Consider the following 19522-nt stretch of genomic DNA (forward strand, 5'->3'; position numbering starts at 1 on the left):
TACAAGGATGCCTTCCTTGAAGAAGCTCTCTTCCTCCCTCTACAAAGATTTCAGTGAGTCCCTCTCTCACTGCACCCCCCGGTCATCTCCTCTGCACAGAATTCACCTATCACATTTCCGACGCCCCTCCCCCGAGTCCCTCCTCCCTACATTTTATCTTAGCCTGCTGGACAAACTTTCCTCATTCCTGAAGAAGGGCTTATGCCCGAAACGTCGATTCTCCTGTTCCCTGGATGCTGCCTGACCTGCTGCGCCTTTCCAGCAACACATTTTCAGCTCTGATCTCCAGCATCTGCAGTCCTCACTTTCTCCTCGAAGTTTTACAAACAATAGGCAATTGTTATATACTGAAAATGCATCTTTCATTTTTGGGAATGCATTCAGTTTTAACTACACGCTGGTCATGTAGTCGGTTGCTAATTGACAATTTATGGGATTCTTGGCAAGGTATTGAAGACGTCTGGTAAATAATATGCTGTCAGAAATCTATTGGCTGAGGTTTATTTCCAGGAAACATGGTACTGGCACCAAATAAAAATGTGTATATGTAGAATAATAACCATGTTTGACGAAGAAGGTTAGATTTTTATTTTTATTGATGATCCTGAGATTACAGTTTGTTTTACTCACCTGTGGGACTGGGCATTGCTGGCTGGCCCACTATTTATTGTCCATCCCCAGTTGCCCTTGAGAAAGTGGTGGTGAGCTGCCTTGTTAAACTGCTGCAGTCCATCTGCTATGCATTGACCACAACGCCATTAGGAAGGAAATTCCAGGATTGTGACACAGCAACAGTGAAGGAACGATGATATATTTCCAAGTCAGGATGGTGAGTGGCTTGGAGGCATACTGACAGGTGGTGGTATTACATATCTGCTGCCATTGTCCTTCTAGATGGGAATGGTTGGAAGGTGTTGTCTTAGGAATTTTGGTAAATTTCTATAATGCATCGTTTTGGTAGCAGGCTTTGCTGCTACTGAGCAATGGTGGTGACAGGAATGGATGCTTGTGGATGTGCTTTGATCTGGATGGTGTCAAGCTGCTTGAGTGTTGGAGCTGCACCCACCCAGGCAAGTGTGGAATATTCCATCAGACCCCTGAGTTGTGCCTTGGTGGATGGTGGGCATTTGAAAGTGAGGAAATGTCTGCTCACCACAATATTCCTAGCCTCTGGTCTATGGTAACCCCAAAGATGTTGATAGTGGGGGATTCAGTGATCATAATGTCATTAAATGTCAAGGGGTGATGATTAGATTATTGCTTATTGGAGATGGTCATTCCATGGGATATGTGAAGCATGAATGTTACTTGCCGCTTGTCATCCCAAGCCTGGATATTATCCAGTTCTTGCTTCATTTGAACACTGACTGCTTCAGGATCTGAGGAAAAGTGAACAGTGCTGAACATCCCCACTTCTGACTTTATGGAAGAAAGGTCATTGAAGCAGCTGAAGATGGTTGAGCCTAGGATACAACCTTGCGGAACTCCTACAGAGATGTCCAGGAGCTGAGATAACTGACCTTCAACATGACCGTCTTCCTATGTGTCAACTATGACTCTAGCCAACCCTTTAAAGCCATACTTGATTGAATGTGGCCTTGATGTTAAAGGCTATCACTCTCCCCTCACACTGGAATTCAGCTCTTTTTTGTCCATATTTGAACCAAGGCTGGAATGAGGTCAGGAGCTGAGTGATTTTGGCAGAACCCATGCTGGGCACCACTGAGCAGGTTATTCCTGAGTAGGTGCTGCTTGATAGCATTATTGATGATACCTTTCATCTATTTACTGATGATTGGGAGTAGGCTGATGGGGTGGGCATTGGCTGGGTTGGATTTGGCTTGCCATTTGTGTGTAGGACCTATCTGGGCAATTTTTCCCATTGTCCAGTAGATGCCAGTTTTGTAACTGTATTGGAAGCACTTGGCTAGGGAAGCAGGTCTTCACTACTATTGCAGAATGTTGACCCACAACTTTTGTGATATCTGGTGACTCCAATCATTTCTTGATATCATATGGAGTGAATCAAATTGGCTGAAGACAGGTACCTGACTGAAGATTGCTGCAAAAGCTTCAGCCTTATATTTTGCAGTGATGTGCTGAGCTCTTCCATCCTTGAGGATGGGGATATTTGTGGAGTCTTCTCCTCCATTAAGTTGTTTAACTGTCCACCACAAATGACCGTTTGATGTGGAAGAGCTGCAGAGCTTAGATTTGATCTGTTGATTATGGGATTGCTTTCCTCTCACTTGGTGCTTATGCTGTTTGGCATACAAGCAGCCCTGTTTGATAGCTTCACCAAGTTGATATTACAATATTAGATTTTCTTTGTTCTGCTTCTGGCATGCCGTACTGTGGTCTCCATTGAACCACTGTTGATCCCCTGGCTTGATGGTATTGGTTGAGTGGGGGGTATGAGATTGCAGATTTTGCTGGAGGAAAATTCTTCTGTTATTGCCCCACAATGCCTCATGGATGTCCAGTCTTGAGTTCATAGGTCTGTTTAAAATCTGTCCTATTTAGCATGATGATAGTGCCTCACAACACGATGGAGGTTATTCTCAATATGAAGGTGGGACTTAATCTCCACAAGGACGGTGGTCACTGTTACTGATGCTGTTACTTGCATGTATCTGCAGCTGGCAGATTGGTAAGGATGAGATCAAGCATATTTTTCCCTCTTGTTAGTTTTTTGGGAAATAAATTATTGGCTCGCATCATTAATTTTTTTTTCCTAAGTAGAATACGTTTGAGATGTTTCATCCTTATTGGCAATAGTGAAACAGCAAAATTAAGATCTAAGCGTGACCATAGTTACAAGGTGTTACAATGGCTTATCTTGAATCAAAATATAGACCTCGTCGCAGTTTCTTTTCAATAGGCATTTGCATAAAACTACATCAAAATGTACTAAAATATTTTGATGTAGTGGTTTGAAAACATAGCAAGCTGGTATTCTTGGTACAAATAGTAATCATGTACTTTGTATGGAACAAGGGTTGCCTGTGAGATTTTGGTTGAGATGTATTTTGTGATTGAGGACCCCAAAGAGTCATGCATCTTCTTTCTTCAGCAAACAGAAACTCCCTATTCTCTGCACTTGACAGGGTCCTTAAGTCGACCTGTCCACTTCCTACACCACTGTTCTCTTTCCAATCGCTTCATTCCATTTGTCCTTCCAACCTATCTGCATGTGTTGTTCCATAACATTTCTGCGACACCAAACAAGTTCACTTTCCCTCCCTTTTCATTGTTCCAAACCTTATTTCTGTTTTTGATACTCCAATCCATTTCTCAATTGTTCAGAATATCCATAGGCTTCCCAGGACATCCAGGTGTACAAGCAATATAAGGTATTTATAAGATGTCATGCCTGTCCTTTTTTGTTTGGCTTTTTTAAACAATTACAGTCTAAAACTCTTCAGCGAAACTGTAACTTATTGGTGCTTATTTTGTTACACTGTACTCTGTTCAAGTTATGTTCCCTTCTCTGTTGGGGTGACCAAGTGCAGGTTGTGAGAGTGTTTTGCAAACTTCTTTATTCTTCCTTTGGATTGGCCAGGATTATTCCTCCTCACCCCACCCCAATTGCCCTTGAACTGAATAGTGGTTGGTCCATTTAAGAGGCCAGGTTATGAGTCAACCCCACAGTCACATTATGATCTGGTGTTATATGAAGACCAACCTGGATAAGAATGGAAGATTTAAACGAATGAGTGTGAGCCAGACAAATTTTCATAACATAGTTTCATGGTCACTGTTATTGACGCTTGCTTTATATTCCAGACTAGTTAATTGAAGTAATATACTACCAATTGCTGCGGTGGAATTTGAACTATTTGTGCTATCTGTGCTCTGAGTTCTCTGTCCTCTGAGCTTGACCTTAACTGTACAGGAAACAGTTAAGCTCAATGATTAGCACTTCCTGAGTCATACAGCAGGGAAACAGACCCTTCGGTCCAACTCGCCCATGCTGACATGACATCCCAATCTGATTTAGTCTCATTTGCCAGCATTTGGCCCATATCCCTCTAAATCTTTCACATTCGTGTACCCATCCAGAAGCCTTTTAAATGTAATTGTACCAGCCTCCACTACTTCCTTTTACAGCTCATTCCATACTTGCACCATCCTCTGTGAAAACATCTCCCCATAGGTCCCTTTAAAATCTTTCTCCTCGCACTTTAAAGTATGCCCTCTAGTCTTGGACTCACCCACCCTCGAAAATAACCTTGGCTATTCAACTTAATTATGCCCCTCATGATTTTATAAACTTCTAAAGCCACCCCTCAGCCTCTAATGCTTCAACGAAAAACCGCAGCCTGTTCAGGTTTTCCCTATAACTCAAGCCCTCCAGACCAGGCAACATCCTTATAAATATTTTCTGAACCCTTCACAACATCCTTCCTTTCGAAGAGTGAACAGCAAACTAATAGTGGCCAAACCAATGTCCTGTATCCCCGCAACATGACCTCCCAACTGTTGTACTCAATTCTCAGACCAATAAAGGCAGGGTACCAAGTGCGACCTTAATTACCCTGTTTACTTGTGACTTCACTTTCAAGGAATGATGAACCTGCACCTCCAAGTTTCTTTGTTTGGCAACACATCCCAGAATTCTACCATTAAGTGTATAAGGCCTGACCTTGCCTAACCAAAATGTAGCACCTCACGTTTATCTAAATAAAACTCCATCTGCCACTCCTTGGCCCATTGGCCTATCTGATTAAGGTCTTACTGTACTCTGAGATGATCTTCTTCACTGTCCACTATTTTAGTGCTATCTGCAAACTTACTAACCATACAGTCAATCAAATACTTCACAGCTTTTCAGATTCAGCTTGGAGTTCACAATTTTGATCCCCTTTTGATCAAGGGCAGGAGTTGTTGAGAGCAATTTTATCATGGCCCTTGAAACCTCCTGTTGACCAGTCTTGTGTTTCTCTGACCTCTGACCAGCTCTCATTTAAAGATCAAGGGGAATTGGGAGAAGCAATACAGTCAGGCCTAGTCCAGTGATGGTCACGGCTTGTGAAATGAAAAACAACATTGGAGTTCATTATATTCATGCAGTGTATGTTAACTGGGGGTTCATCAGTACTTGTTTGAATGAAAGAAGAATTGTTGATTTGAAGTATGTATGCAATGTGCATCTCTGTAAATAAAATCAACTAAACATTGAAAAGTAATGTTTTCTTCTTCATGGCTTGGCTATATTGAGCTATAACTGATTGTTTGTCCAGCACCATTATTCCATTTGTCACTTAATTTGGCCAACCTTCCACACTATCATTTCTGTTTCTATTTGCTCTTTTTCCTCGACCTTTTCAGCCCCTGTTTAAAACATAAACCATCTCTAGATTTTGCCATCTCTGGTGAAAGGCCACTGTCATGAAATTTCAATTCTGTTTTTCACAAATGATACTTGAGCATTTTCAGTCTTTATTCCTCTTTTTGTTTCTTGGAGGTGATAGCTCTAACCTTTCAGGAAGTGATTTATATCTTTAGTTAGGCTGTATACTTGGCATGAACAGTTGGATAATAATTAGTTTAGCTGTGAAAATGTTAGCTTTTTGACCAACTCTGTGATACATATCAACTGAGATGTAAAATCTGGCTTGCTCATGGATAGACTCACCTAATAGAGGTGAGTTAAAAAGTTTTTTAAAATATTTATTTATGGGATGTGGTGTCACTTTTTCTTGTCCATATTGAGAAGACAATGGCGAGCTGCCTTGAACTGCTGCAGTCCATGTGTTGTAGGCGCAACCCATAATGCTGTTCAGTCAGGACTTTGAGTCAGCCATGGTGAAGCAACAGCGAAATGGTTCCACGTCAGGATGGTGTGTAGCTTGGATGGGAGCTTGCAGGTGATGGTCTTCCCATTACATTTGCTGCCCTTGTCTTTCTAAGTGGTGGAGGTTGAAAATTTTGAAGGTGCTGTTGAGGGGCATTTGGTGAGTTGCTGTCGTGCTTCTTGTGAATGGTCCACAATGCTGCCACTGTTTATCAGCTGTGGAGTGAGTGAGTGTTCAGAGTGATAGCTGGGGTACCTATTGAGTCAGCTGCTTTATCCTGAATGATTTTGAGCCCCTTCAGTGTTGTTGGAGCTGCAGTCACCCAGGCAAATGGAAAGTATTCTGACATGTTTCTAACTTCAGCTTTGCAAATGAGGAAAGGGCTTTGCGGGGGAGGGGCTTCACAAAGTATAGAAATAGGTCTTTCAGCCCATCATATTTATGCCAATCAAAATACACCAAACAACACAAATCCCATTTACCCGCACTTCGTTCATAATCTATTATGCTCTGCCATTTTAAGTACTTTTCAACATATTTCTGAAAGTTGCAAGAATACTTGCCTCACCACTCTCTCAAGTCAATCACTTGGATGAAAACATTCTTTCTCGTATCTCCTTGAATTTACATGCTCTTTACCTTTTAAACTTGTGCCCTCTGGTCTGTCTGCCATGGGAGAAGAGATTCTCATGATCTACTGTGTCTCTGCCTCTCATAAATTTGATTATCTCAATCAGATACCTACTCAGTCTTCTCTGCTCCCAGGCAAACAAACCCAATCTATCGAGTCTCTCTGCATGACGGACACTTCTTATTCTAGACAACATAAATGAATGGTGGTTCTCCTCTGCACCCTCTCTAATAGTGTGGCGACCAGAACTGTACACAGAATTACATCTGTGGTCGAGCCAATGTTTTATAAAGTTGTTACAATACTTTGTTCCTATATTTTACACACCAGCTAATGAAGGCAAGCATCCCATATGTCGCCTTCAACACCCTGCCTACCTGTGCTGCCACCTTCAGGAATCCATTGACTTGTACACCAAGGCCCCTTTGTTTCTCTGTTCTCCCTAAGGTTCTACCATTCATTGTGGATATCCTTCCCTTAGTAAATCTCTCAAAACCACCTCTCACTTAGAGTCATAGAGATGTACAGCATGGAAACAGACCCTTCGGTCCAACCCGTCCACGCCGACCAGTCATTGGAATTAAATTTCATCTGTCATTCCTCTGCATAATTTACCAGTTGATTCATATCAGACTGTAGCCTGAGACCTTCCTCCTCTCTATCAATAACACCATCAATCTTTGTTTTATCTGCACTGAGCCAGGAGGTGAAGTACTCTTTGCAGAATTCCCAGACTGTTAGCTGCTTGTTCTTGCCTCAGTATATCTATACAGCTGGTCTAGTTCAGTTTCTGGTCGGTGGTAATCCTTGTGCAGTTGATTGTGGTGGATTAATTGATGGTACTGCTCTCTTGTTGCCAAGGAACAAGTTTAGATTCTCCCTTGCCATCTGTGTATGTGAATGTACGTTGCCTTGTGTTAACTTAAGGTTGAATGCCCAGGTCCTGTAATGAATGGGCATGGACAGTGTCATTAACTGACGAGTATGAGTGATGCTGAGTAAAGTGTAATGATCAGCAAGTATCCCCACATTAGACCTGATGGAATGAAGATAATGAGGCCTAGGATGGTAACCTGGGTTATCTTGGCTGAGAACGGAGATGATATGCTTCCTTATTTATATAATTTCAGCAGCAGCCTTCCATCTGTGATGTATAGTTGGTACCTTAGTGAGCAACAATGTTAAGCAATGCTTAATGTGGGATTCCTTGACTAGTGAGTGTGTGCTAATGGAACCTAGGGCAAGACAGAACTTTTGAGTTGGTGACCTTATCCTGCAGGAGATGCTGAAAATTTGTTTGAGACAATGAAAACACAAACTGGTCAACCTTTTCATTCTTCTAGCAGATATTGTCCAGATCTCACCACTGGAGAAGTGTGCGTTGCAGATACAGGCTTGGTAGACTTGCAGTTGTGTGTTGTCCATTGGGTTGCTGTTATTCCACACTGACTCACTCAGCTTGGAGGTGACAGCTGAACCATTTGCAATGCATGTATTGATTTGAGAATCAAGTGACAGTTCGCTGGAGATTCTGAAGCCAAGGTTTGTGAAGCTATCAACAACCTCCAGCATTATATTGCCAATTCTGATTGATAATTATATTACGATATCCTGGACATGACATAGTCATACCAGACTCTGTATCAGCGTAAGGAAATCTCTCTATTTGTCAATGAAGGTATTTTGGAATCTCCATGCTTGTGCAGCATCGTCACTATAGACACTTGCAGATGAGGGCTTTGTTTTTGATATGAGGTAAGTGAGACTGAAGAGCTTTCCTTCAGTAATGTCAAGAGTCTAGGTCATAATTCTTTTGTGTTTTTTTTTGTTGAACACTTTCTTGAGAGGACCCTTTTTGATTTTCAGAAAATCTCCATTGTCACAAAAAAATTTCATTGTGATGTAACAGTACCTTCCTGTTTATTTATCTTGTCGTATGAGCTATAATACAAATGCAAGCAGAATCCAAATTGTTCAATTAACTCAGTCACAACACATAGGGAAAACATTAATTTCTTAGATATCATGGTTTTTAAATTTGCATAAGACAACAGACAGAAGCTATCGACAGACTTTTTTAAAAGTAACTAAGGCATACAGTTACAATAACAAAAACCTATCATCCTAAACATAAATTCAGACCATTGAGGTCCCAACCACATTTTCCTTTGCCCCACTAACAAAGCTGGAATACTTCCAACACAAGGAGTTGACCTCAACGGGTGTTGTATACTGGCACATTTCAAGGATGAGAACGATGTACTGAGGGATGCACGAAAGCCTGGGGCAGCTGCTGTCAAGGCACAATGGGAAAAGATCACTGTCCAAGGTCTTTCTGTTGGAAGTTAACTGGGGATGTTTAGTTATTGGGCTCTTTCAGTGCCTGAAATGTATGTAAATATTATCTTGTGCAGGTAAGAAATATCTGGTTTGTTTGCTGGATCGAGTCAAACTGCAGTGATTCATTTACTTCTATGTGCTACTGTACAGAACTGTGCAATCCCTTTTCTGCATTTCAGAATTTACTTCAAATCTGAGATTTAAATAGGTAGTCTTTATTGCAGTAGCAAGCACTGCTTTTCTCCCCAAGTAGGAGCTCCTGAAAATATATATAAGCTTATATTACCTCCACCTCCCCATCGCCCTGGCGGTTTCTTTGGTGCTTCCTATGGTTGGTGCCCACACAATCCAGGCAAAAGACTTCTCAACAGTTGGTTATCTTTACAACCACAGGCTAGTTCTCCCTCATGTTTGCTGCTGATGAGTCTATCATTAGTAAATGCAGGAGAGAAACAGCCTGTGATTGGAGAAGCAGTTCCTCACTGATTCTGCCCAATTGTCGTTAGGGGCGATAGCAAACAGGAGAAGATTGGAAGCGTTCCCCTGATTCCTGTCCTCAAATGCTGGAGACCCTATGGAGGTTTTCCTGGTGTTTGTGCAAATAACTACAATAATACTCTCTTCAGGGAATGATTCCCCACACAAAAAAAAATGTCATACAAAGTACACAATTAGTTTGTTTGTTCTACCTTTATTATGAAGTACATTGTTTCCTGGAACTCATTCAAGGCACATGAGTGGAACAGCTAACATTTAGTGTATTAAGTCTAAAACATTTTGGCTTTCTTCAACCCACTGTTTATTGATTGTTATCTTCAAAGCACCCATCTATTAACGTGCAATTTTTGTTTACAAATAAAAATGAAGAACTTTCAACTCATTTCTATACCTTAGTTTTGTGTGTTTGGGCTGTGCAACTGCTCTGATTTACCTTTTGGGTACTGTCATTATTGTTTTTCGTGTGAATTTCTGCACAGCAGGGTGTCTCTCAAACATGTTGAGATAAATGTTAACCAAGATAAAATGTATAAATACTGTCAAATTATGCTGGTTTTTGGAGCTCCCCTCCAACTGATCAATATAGTATGCATCATGGTTTTAGAGGATAATGCTATCTATTTTTGCTGAAATAATCCCCACTCAAAAATGACTTCATGCAAAAGTACTTAAGTTCCTTGTTCTTGCTTCATCAGGTAGATTTTTTTTTGGATATCAAGTGGTAGCCATTTGTACTGTCGGGTTCCTAAATGAAATAAATAGCAATATATTAGTTTTGCTGGTGTTTGTGAAACAGATTGATATCAATACTGTAACTTTGTTGTGTTGCTTCATAAGGAAGGATTTGAAAATTACCTTCAGGACCTTCAACTTTCCCAACCAAAGAAGAATTTGGGTGGCATGGTAGCTCAGTGGTTAGCATGGCTGCCTCACAACACCAAGGACCCAGGTTCGATTCCAGCCTTGGATGATTGTGTGGAGTTTGCACATTCTCCTGTGTCTGTGTGGGTTTCCTCCAGGTGCTCTGGTTTCCTTCAACAGTCCAAAGGTGTGCAGTTTTAGGTGAGTTGGCCATAGAAGATTGTGCATAGTGTCCAGTGATGTGCAGGCTAGAGTTCACCATGGCAAGTGTGGAGTTACAGGGATATGGTGGGGGAAGGGGTGGATTTGAGTGGGATGCTCTTTGGAAGGATGGTGTGGATTCGATGGGCTGAATGACCTGCTTTCACGCATTCTATGAATTTGTTTAAAAATGAACATCATGGTACATTGTGCAGCTGTTGTGCAATATTATGTTACTTTGTTGGTAGTGACTGTATTTAACCTTCTGCTGTTTTGTTCATGTTAGTAATTTAACTTGCAAAAATACAAGAGTTAAAAGTTAGAATTAGAGGTTTCATTTGTAGAAGTTCAGTGCAAGCAAGGTTGCATGACAGCAGTTAATACTTAACATGCTGTAATAAACTTTTCCTGGGTTGAAATGGTCAAACCCGAACTTTGTGTTGAGTTCAGTCTATTCCAATAATACAAGCGCAAGAATTTCACACTGAATATATTGAATGGAACCTAGATTATGAGATGCCATTTTCCATTACAGAACAATGCAGCATTAATTTTCATATTTAAATATGCGTGTACCCTTGGCAAACGTTGCTGTCTGTTTTACATATCATAATGCTGTTTACCTCACCGTTATTATTAGTTAAATCTTTGCCCAATGTTATTTTCAGAGTTTTTGCTTGACAACAGTTTTAGATTAGGTTCCCATTTGGCCCAACAAGTCCACACTGACCCTCCGAACAGTAACCCACCCAGTCCTATTTTCCAACATTTTACCCCTGACACTAACACTATGGGCAATTTAACATGTCCACATCACCTAACCTGCACATCTTTGGATTGTGGGAGGAAGCTGGAACACCGGGAGGAAACCCATGCAGACGTGGGGAGAATGCCCAAGTCTGGAATTGAACCCAAGTCCCTGGCACTTTGAGGCAGCAGTGCTAATGACTGTGCCACCGTGCAAGAATTGTGCAAGAGTAGACAGCTGTAAATGTAGCTCATTATATGGTATGGTGCAGTGGAGACCATTCATCCCGTTGTTACCACTTTTCCTTATTTGTTTGATAAAACTTATTTTGATTTTGAATGAAGCTTTGAAAACCCCTGTTAGGCTTGTGCACTTGAGAGCAATTGCAGTTCCTGCAGCAACTTGTATAGCTGAAGTCTTCGATCTTTTGTACCATTCTAGTAAGATGCTTGTGTACCCTGTCTAAAGATTGCATATGTGTCCTGAAGTGTCGTGCCAGTATTATAGAATCACAGAATTCCTTCAATGGAGGAGGAGATCATTTGGTTTTTTGTGTGTAGTGGCAGTCTGAACATTTTAACTTGCTTTCAAACCTCCTGCCTTTTTTCACCTTATCACTACACGTTGTTTCTATTTAAATTATCATCCATAGCCCTCTAAAATGCCTCGGTTGAATCTGCCTCCACCACATTTCCACCATCCTTGTTTCTGTTGAAGATAAATGCAAAATGTCATTTTGCATTTGAGCTATACCCTCTGTCTTCACAAGATGATCCTTGGAATTGCTGTAGACAATTAAGGGGATATTTCAGAGCATTCATGTAAAGACTTTTTTTTTCGTTTGAAGACTGAAATGGGAAAGGACTGCTGTGAAAGCTGAGAATTGTGCAAGAGATTGCTATGCTTTTTAAAAGCAAATTACTGGTGCTCATTTTAAGTCCTATTTACACTGCTATTTGTTCCAGAAGTGGGGTAAGGTTACTGTCGGTGGGCTTGCAACTGGGGTTTCGGTACAAAGTGAGATTTGGCTGTCAACAAACAGCTATTTGGTATGTGAAATTGTGACAAGTAGGTGATGACAAAGGCCTGCTGCCAGCCAACAACTAATGCAATTGGCTCCTTGGTAGGTGAACATCTTTTGGGTGTGAACAATGTGGCCAGAGGCCTTCGAACTTGTGAAGGGACGATAGTGTCTTTGCAGCAGAATTTAAAAAAAAAATGCCTGAAGGAAGCCACTTAGATTTCCTACATCAATTACTGTGCACTCTGGCGTTTAATCAGCAAATTCAAGAGTTTGTAAGTTGTGAACCAGTTACATAGAACATAGAACATAGAAGAATACAGCTCAGTACAGGCCCTTCGGCCCTCGATGTTGCGCCGATCCAAGCCCACCTAACCTACACTAGCCCACTATCCTCCATATGCCTATCCAATGCCCGCTTAAATGCCCATAATGAGGGAGAGTCCACCACTGCTACTGGCAGGGCATTCCATGAACTCACGACTCGCTGAGTAAAGAACCTACCCCTAACATCTGTCCTGTACCTACCCCCCCTTAATTTAAAGCTATGCCCCCTTGTAATAGCTGACTCCATACAAGGAAAAAGATTCTCACTGTCGACCCTATCTAAACCCCTAATCATCTTATACACCTCTATCAAGTCACCCCTAAACCTTCTTTTCTCCAATGAAAACAACCCCAAGTGCCTCAGCCTTTCCTCATACGATCTTCCTACCATACCAGGCAACATCCTGGTAAACCTCCTCTGCACCCGTTCCAGTGCCTCCACATCCTTCCTATAGTATGGCGACCAAAACTGCACACAATACTCCAGATGTGGCCGCACCAGAGTCTTACACAGTGCCTCCTGCAAAGAAATGAAAGTACCTGGAGAAGACACTTCAATGAATAGCAAGTGTAGTCAAGCCAGAAGATGATTTTGACAAATCCAGTGGCAAAAGCCATTGAACTACCTTCCAAGTCTTTCCCTTCATCCATAATGTTTTCTTTATATATGTATGTGACTGTCGGGGCAGTTTGATAAGCAGGTTTTAACTCGTAGATTTAGAAGGTGATGTTTTGTAGTTGTACATCTGAGCTAGAATCTATTCATTTGTAATAAATAGTTGTTGTTCTTCAGTACAGGAACCTGGACCACATCTTATGTTTGTCTGGGTCTAAGAAAATGGGCACATTTCTTCCTTTGATAAAACTTTTAAATTTGGAATGACTCTTGGAAGAGCAGAGCTCAACTTTCAGTGTACTACCCAGTGAATCATGACACTAAGTATTTTCCTACTCTAAAGAAAAGTTCTAAAAGCAGGGCACACCATCTGTGGTATATGGAAGAAGATGAAGAAAGCATAAAATGTCAAATAAAAACATGAAACTATGCGAAGATGAATGGCAGTTCAGATGACTAGTCAAGATACAAAGTGTGGCAGAGAATGACTGAAAGGCTTTTGCAATTCTCATTCTGTGCGGTGGACAGTAGGGCGAACCCTCTGTAGTTACTGCAGTAGCTTTTATTTTCTTGTAGCTGGTCACAGTTTTGGAGTCTCTGAGATCCACTGATGTACTCTCTTCCTTACAGATGAAGATGTATGAGCCAAGTATGCTCCACCCCCATACTTGAGGATTCTATGTGTGCCAGTGACTTTGTTGGTTCAGATCTGTCTAATGGCCTTTTCAACAACTGTTAGGTGGAGTTGTGTAGAGGTGATGGCTGGTAACATGATATGTGACGTGGTTGAGTGTACTCGCAATGAGGATTGAGTCTCAGTTCGAGAAATTCCAATAAGCATTCACTGCGTTTCTGTTCTTGATAAGCACTGCACCAATCCATTCTTAGCTCTCAGTGGGCTTGGTCCTTCTGTGTAGATGGTCGAACTCTGGAAATAAATGTACACATGTCATGTCTGTTGGATGTTTTCCAACTCTTTCCATGCACCATCAGTTATTCATGTCATGCTTTATTTGTTGGATCTTACCTTTAATTTTTTTGTAAACCTGCTTTCTTTCCTTTGCGTATTGATGAGGTTTCCACCTTGCATTGTGATCTAGTGGCTTGTGAGTCTCCTGTCAAACCAGTTTTGATGTTTCCTGACTGAAAAACCTAAACTCTTCTCAAGTGCTGCTTATGGTGGCTGCAGGAACAGACCAGGCCCTGTGGGCATTTATTCATTGAATGTCATCAGGTTGACTGAGGCACTCACTGAATAAGGTCTGTGTTCTTAAAATCTATTGATACGGTCAGGCTGATTGAAATAGTAGAGTGGATTAGGCAGCAGTCCAGCAGTCATCTGCTCATGTCAGGTGATGATGTATTCAAGCAGATGCCAATGCCCAGAGCAAGGTCTTGTTTGCTTCTCTTACGTGCACTGTTTGTTATGACCAGGTCATGATCTATGCTAGCATTGAAGTTATCAAGGAGAATCAGCTTGTTCCTTTGTGATAAAGGAAAATAGGCTGGAGTAGAATTCCTGTTTGTTCACATCCATTATTTCTAGCCTTGGATGTATGTGCTGTTTCTCAATTAGAATGAACTGAAGGGATGATGTGTTTGCTTATCCCACAGTGGGGTTTGCTGAGAAGGTCAACTGATATGTTTTGTCGGTGAAAGCAGGACTATGGAGTGAATGTTCTTCCTCCAATTTACCCTTCCGCAGTAAGGTGTAACAGTCACCTTGCACTTTGAATGTACTTTGTCCTGCCAGCCCTGTCTCCCTTGGGGCAATGATGCTATAGTGCCAGAGATCACCATTGTTGATATCTTATTGAGGTGTGTCACAGCTAGGTTTGTCCTTGAGGGTTCTGGCATTCCAGTTCCAAAACTGCATTTTAAGGGCAGAGAGGAGGCTTTTCTGGTAAAAATCATAACCGTGAATCACAAAGATGAAAGCTGTTGTCAATTAGGACTTTTGACCTTCTCTGTTTGAATAGAAAACATGTTGTGTAATTGTGTAGCTACATAAACCCACATGTGTGCATGTCTATATGGATGTGTAAATGTGTATTTATTCATTATGGGATGTGAGCGTGACTGGCAAACCAGAGTTTTTTGCTCCTCTTGAACGATTGCAGTCCATGTGTGGGTGTACTCACAATGTTAGGGAGGGAGTATCTTTGTTGAAAGTGATTGTTGAAAATGATGTTTAGCTTTTATTGAAGTATGATTTGCATGTTAATGGATGTTATTCGCAGTGGTTTTTGTTTCAGCAGGAAGTATAAAAGATGGAATCTTATAAGTATTTCATTTAATAGAAGGTCATTAGTAAATTTGGTTATTTTAGTTGACAATTTACCCTTGGAAATTATAACAAAACTCATGCTTAGAAGCTTTTTATGAGTACCTTTTCTGATCCTTATATTGCTGGACCAAAGAATGGTTGTAACACGGAAGGAAACCTATTGTATTTGTGTTGACTGTCTGCAAGAGCACCTCAGCAAGTACCATTCCCCCATTCTCCCCACGACCTTTCCCTTGAAACCCCTACAGATTGGTTGTTAAATAATGATACAGCTCTCTTGAAGGTATTGATTACTACTCTTAACTTGACAATTGTTTGCCTCTGCCTCTGCAAGTACTTTGTGTCATGCTTCATCTCTCAATGTATTCTGGTGTCATATTCCCTGTTAAATGAACTTCTTTCCATGACCTCGTGCTCCTTACTCCCCTCCCAGTAAACTGACAGAAAAGATTGTTAACAGTGTTATCAAGCAGCACTTGCTTTATAATAGCCAGTCCACTGATGCTCAGTTTAGGTTCTGCCAAGAGCACAAAGCTCCTGACCTAATTCCAGCCTTGGTTCAAACATGGACAAAGGAGCTGAATTCCTCCAAGGTGTGGTGACAGCGACCTATCTTTGCCATCAAAGCTACATTTGACTCAGTATGGCATCAAAGAGCCCTAGCAAAACTGGAGTCAGTGGAAATTAGGGAAGCACTTTGCTGTTTGGAATCATACCTAGCACAAAAAGAGATGGCTGTGGTTGTGAGAGTTCAGTCATGTCAGCTTCAGGACATCACTTCAGGAGTTCCTCAGGGTTGTGACCTGCCCAAGCATCTTTAGTTGCTTTATCAATGACTATCTCCTCACTTGCCAAGTTGTTGGAGAGAGTGTGGTGCTGGAAAAGTGCAGCAGGTCAGACAGCATATGAGGAGCAGGAGAGTCGATGTTTTGGGCAAACGTCCCTCATCAGGATTGCTTTTCCAGCACCACACACTCGACTCTAATCGCCAGCATCTGCAGTCCTCATGTTTGCCAAGTTGTTGGAGGGAATCCTGAGGGACAGGATGTACATGTATTTGGAAAGACAAGGACCGATTAGGGATAGTCAGCATGGCTTTGTGCGTGAGAAATCACGTCTCACAAACTTCATTGAAATTTTTGAAGAGGTAACAAAGAGGATTGATGAGGGCAGAGTGGTAGATGTGTTCTATCTGGACTTCAGTAAGGCGTTCGACAAGATTCCCCTTGGGAGACAGGTTAGCAAGGCTAGATCTCATGGAATACAGGGAGAACTAGCCATTTGGATACAGAACTGGCTCAAAGGTAGAAGACAGAGGGTGGTGGTGGAGGGTTGTTTTTCAGACTGGAGGCCTGTGACCACTGCTTTTTGTCATTTATAGAAATGATTTGGATATGAACATAGGAGATATAGTTAGCAAGTTTGCAGATGACATCAAAATTGGAGGTGTAGTGGATAGCGAAGAACGTTACCTCAGATTACAATGGGATCTTGATCAGATGGGCCATGGACTGAAGTGGCAGAGTTTAATTTGGGTAAATGCGAGGTGCTGCATTTTGGGAAAGCAAATCTTAGCAGGACTTGTACACTTAATGGTAAGGTCCTAGGGAGTGTTACTGAACAAAGAGACCTTGGAGTGCAGGCGCATAGCTCCTTGAAAGTGGAGGTGCAGGTAGATAGAACAGTGAAAAAAGGCGTTTGGTATGCTTTCTTTTATTGGTCAGAGAATTAAATACAGGAGTTGGGAGGTCATGTTGCGGCTCTACAGGATGTTGCTTAGGCCACTTTTGGAATATTGCATGCAATTCTGGTCTCGTTCCTATTGGAAGGATGTTGTGAAACTTGAAAGGTTCAGAAAAGATTTGTCAGGGTTGGATAATTTAAGGTGTAGGAAGTGGTTGAATAGGCTGGGGCTGTTTTCCCTGGAGCATCGGAGGCTGAGGTTTATCAAGATCCTAAGGGGCATGGATAGGATAAGTAGACAAGGTCTTTTCCCAGGGGTGGGAGAGTCCAGAACTAAAGGACATAGGTTTAGGGTGAGCGAGGAAAAATATAAAAGAGACCCAATGGGCAACATTTTTCATGCAGAGGGTGGTGCGTGTTTGGAATGAGTTGCCAGTGGAAATGGTGGAGGCTGGTACAATTGCAACATTTAAGAGGCATCTAGGTGGGCATATGGGCCAGGTGCTGGCAGGTGGGACTACATTAGATTGGGATATTTGGTTGGCATGGAAAAGTTGGACCAAAGAGTCTGTTTCCATGCTGTACGTCTCCATGACTCTATAAGGTCAGAAGTGGGGATGTTTTCTGATGATTGCACAGTATTCTGCACCATTCACAAATACATAGATGCTGATGCAGTGCACATCCAAATGCAGCAAGGCTGGAATCGTATCCAAGTTTGGGATCACAAGTGGCGAGTAACATTTTAGGCTAATCAAATACCAGATAGTGACCATTTCCAATAAGAGAGAATCTAGTCATTGCCACTTGAGTTTCAATGTCATGCCCATCACTGAATTCCCCAATTTCAACTTCCTTGTTTGATTAACATTGACCAGAAACTCAACTGTGCTCGCTGTACAAACAATGTGACTACAAGGGAGGTCCGAGGATATGAATCGTGCAGGGAATAACTCACCTCCTGACTTCCCAAAGCCTTTGTCCCAGCTGGAAAGTCAGGAGTGTGATAGATTGCTCCCCATTTGGATAAAAGGTTTGACATCATCCAGAGCAAAGCAGCCGCCATGATTGGCACTATATCTACAAACACCCACTGCCTTCACTGTTAACACTCTGCAACATGATATACCGTCTTTGAGATGCACTCCAGAACTTCACCAAATTCCTAAGACTGCATCTTTGAAGCTCAAAGCCACTACCAACTAGAAGGATAAAGGCGGCTCATGCATAAGTCGTACCATCACTTGCAAGTTCTTCCTCCAAACTACTGGCCATCCTTATTTGGAAATATAATGCTGTTCTTTCAGCGTCACTAGGTGAAAATCCTTCAACTCCCTCCTTCATAGCAGTCCACATTGGACAGGCTCCTCCTGTATCAGAAACCCTGCTGCCTGTAAACTTCAGTTCTGAATCAAGTATTCGGCCACTCCTTGAACTGTTTTGAAAGGTCATCACCTTGAAGCGTGGCCTTGGTTCATTCTTCCTCGAAAGCTGCTGGGCCATTGATCATTCCTAATGTTTTGTGTTTTTATTCATTTCGTGGCATTTGCTTTTGTCTCGAGTCAGCCAGGTTTCTGATGCAAATCTACAATGCAGTGAGAAAGCTTTCTCCTGCATCTAATCTTGTACTTTCCATTGGGAGAGAGAGCTGGTAGTACGATCCATGAGCTTCTGGCAACTGAGAGTCTCAGCAGCCTTGAATGTATCGGAATAGATTGCACTACAGAGAGAACAAATCATCTTGTACTTAGGTTTCAGGACAAATAGACAATTCTATCATGCACAAAATAATTGAGCTGCCTCTTCTGGATGCTATGCTCTTGTTACCTTGAATCCATTCTATCTTCTAACTTGTCAAATATAATACTGCTTTCAAACGTGAGCTGAAACTCTGCTTTTTGACCATACCCTCCCTTTTACACACCCCCTTGTCCCTCCTTGGTGCCTAGTTATTGTTCACTAGTTAAAATTTTTTTTACTTGTGTCTATGTTAAGGAGTATTGTAGAAGGACAGATATTTTAATTCAAAAATTGATTCTTTATAAAGTTTACAGCGCAACTAAATTGTCTCTTGTGAAGGCGGAGATTACAATTTATCAATAATGCCTCAGATTAAGAAAAGCTGTTGGCAAATTTAGAACTCCTAGTTTCTTGCCTGTAACCGGTTTTGTCAGTAATATTATAGAAATTCTGCTGTTCTTTCAAACTCTATACTTTGGGGAATTGTTATAGATAAAACTTGGCCTAAATTGAACTAATGTGCAAGTTTTGAGGGATTAAATTTGCAAGTATTCAGATGGTGTTTGTCAATCTTTCAAACAGAATGGATGAGCTATCCCACCAAAATGAATGTTACCTGCCGTGTATCTTACCACCAAACGACTATATAAGCAACCTATTGGAGAAGAAAATGTCTGATTGCCTGTACATGCCGAGTTGAATGGCTCATGAGGAAACGTGAGGATGATTGTACAGAGGGAGCCACAGGGGGAAAGAAAGGCGGGCAAGCAA

General features: G+C 41.6%; 1 protein-coding gene and 1 long non-coding RNA gene across 4 annotated transcripts in view; one reads left to right on the top strand and one right to left on the bottom strand.

The window, feature by feature from the left end:
• nedd4l (NEDD4 like E3 ubiquitin protein ligase) overlaps positions 1 to 19522 on the top strand; it is a 485500-nt gene that overhangs the window by 59810 nt on the left and 406168 nt on the right. The gene's annotated exons all lie outside the window — the stretch shown is intronic.
• Positions 9953 to 19522, bottom strand: part of LOC122541747 — a 28888-nt gene continuing 19318 nt past the window's right edge. The window contains exon 3 of the long non-coding RNA XR_006309669.1: positions 9953 to 10012. This is a non-coding gene — a long non-coding RNA (uncharacterized LOC122541747). The remainder of the gene's footprint in view (positions 10013 to 19522) is intronic.

Source organism: Chiloscyllium plagiosum, chromosome 1 (genome assembly GCF_004010195.1).
Source record: "Chiloscyllium plagiosum isolate BGI_BamShark_2017 chromosome 1, ASM401019v2, whole genome shotgun sequence".
In the NCBI taxonomy this organism is placed as follows: Eukaryota; Metazoa; Chordata; class Chondrichthyes; order Orectolobiformes; family Hemiscylliidae; genus Chiloscyllium; species Chiloscyllium plagiosum.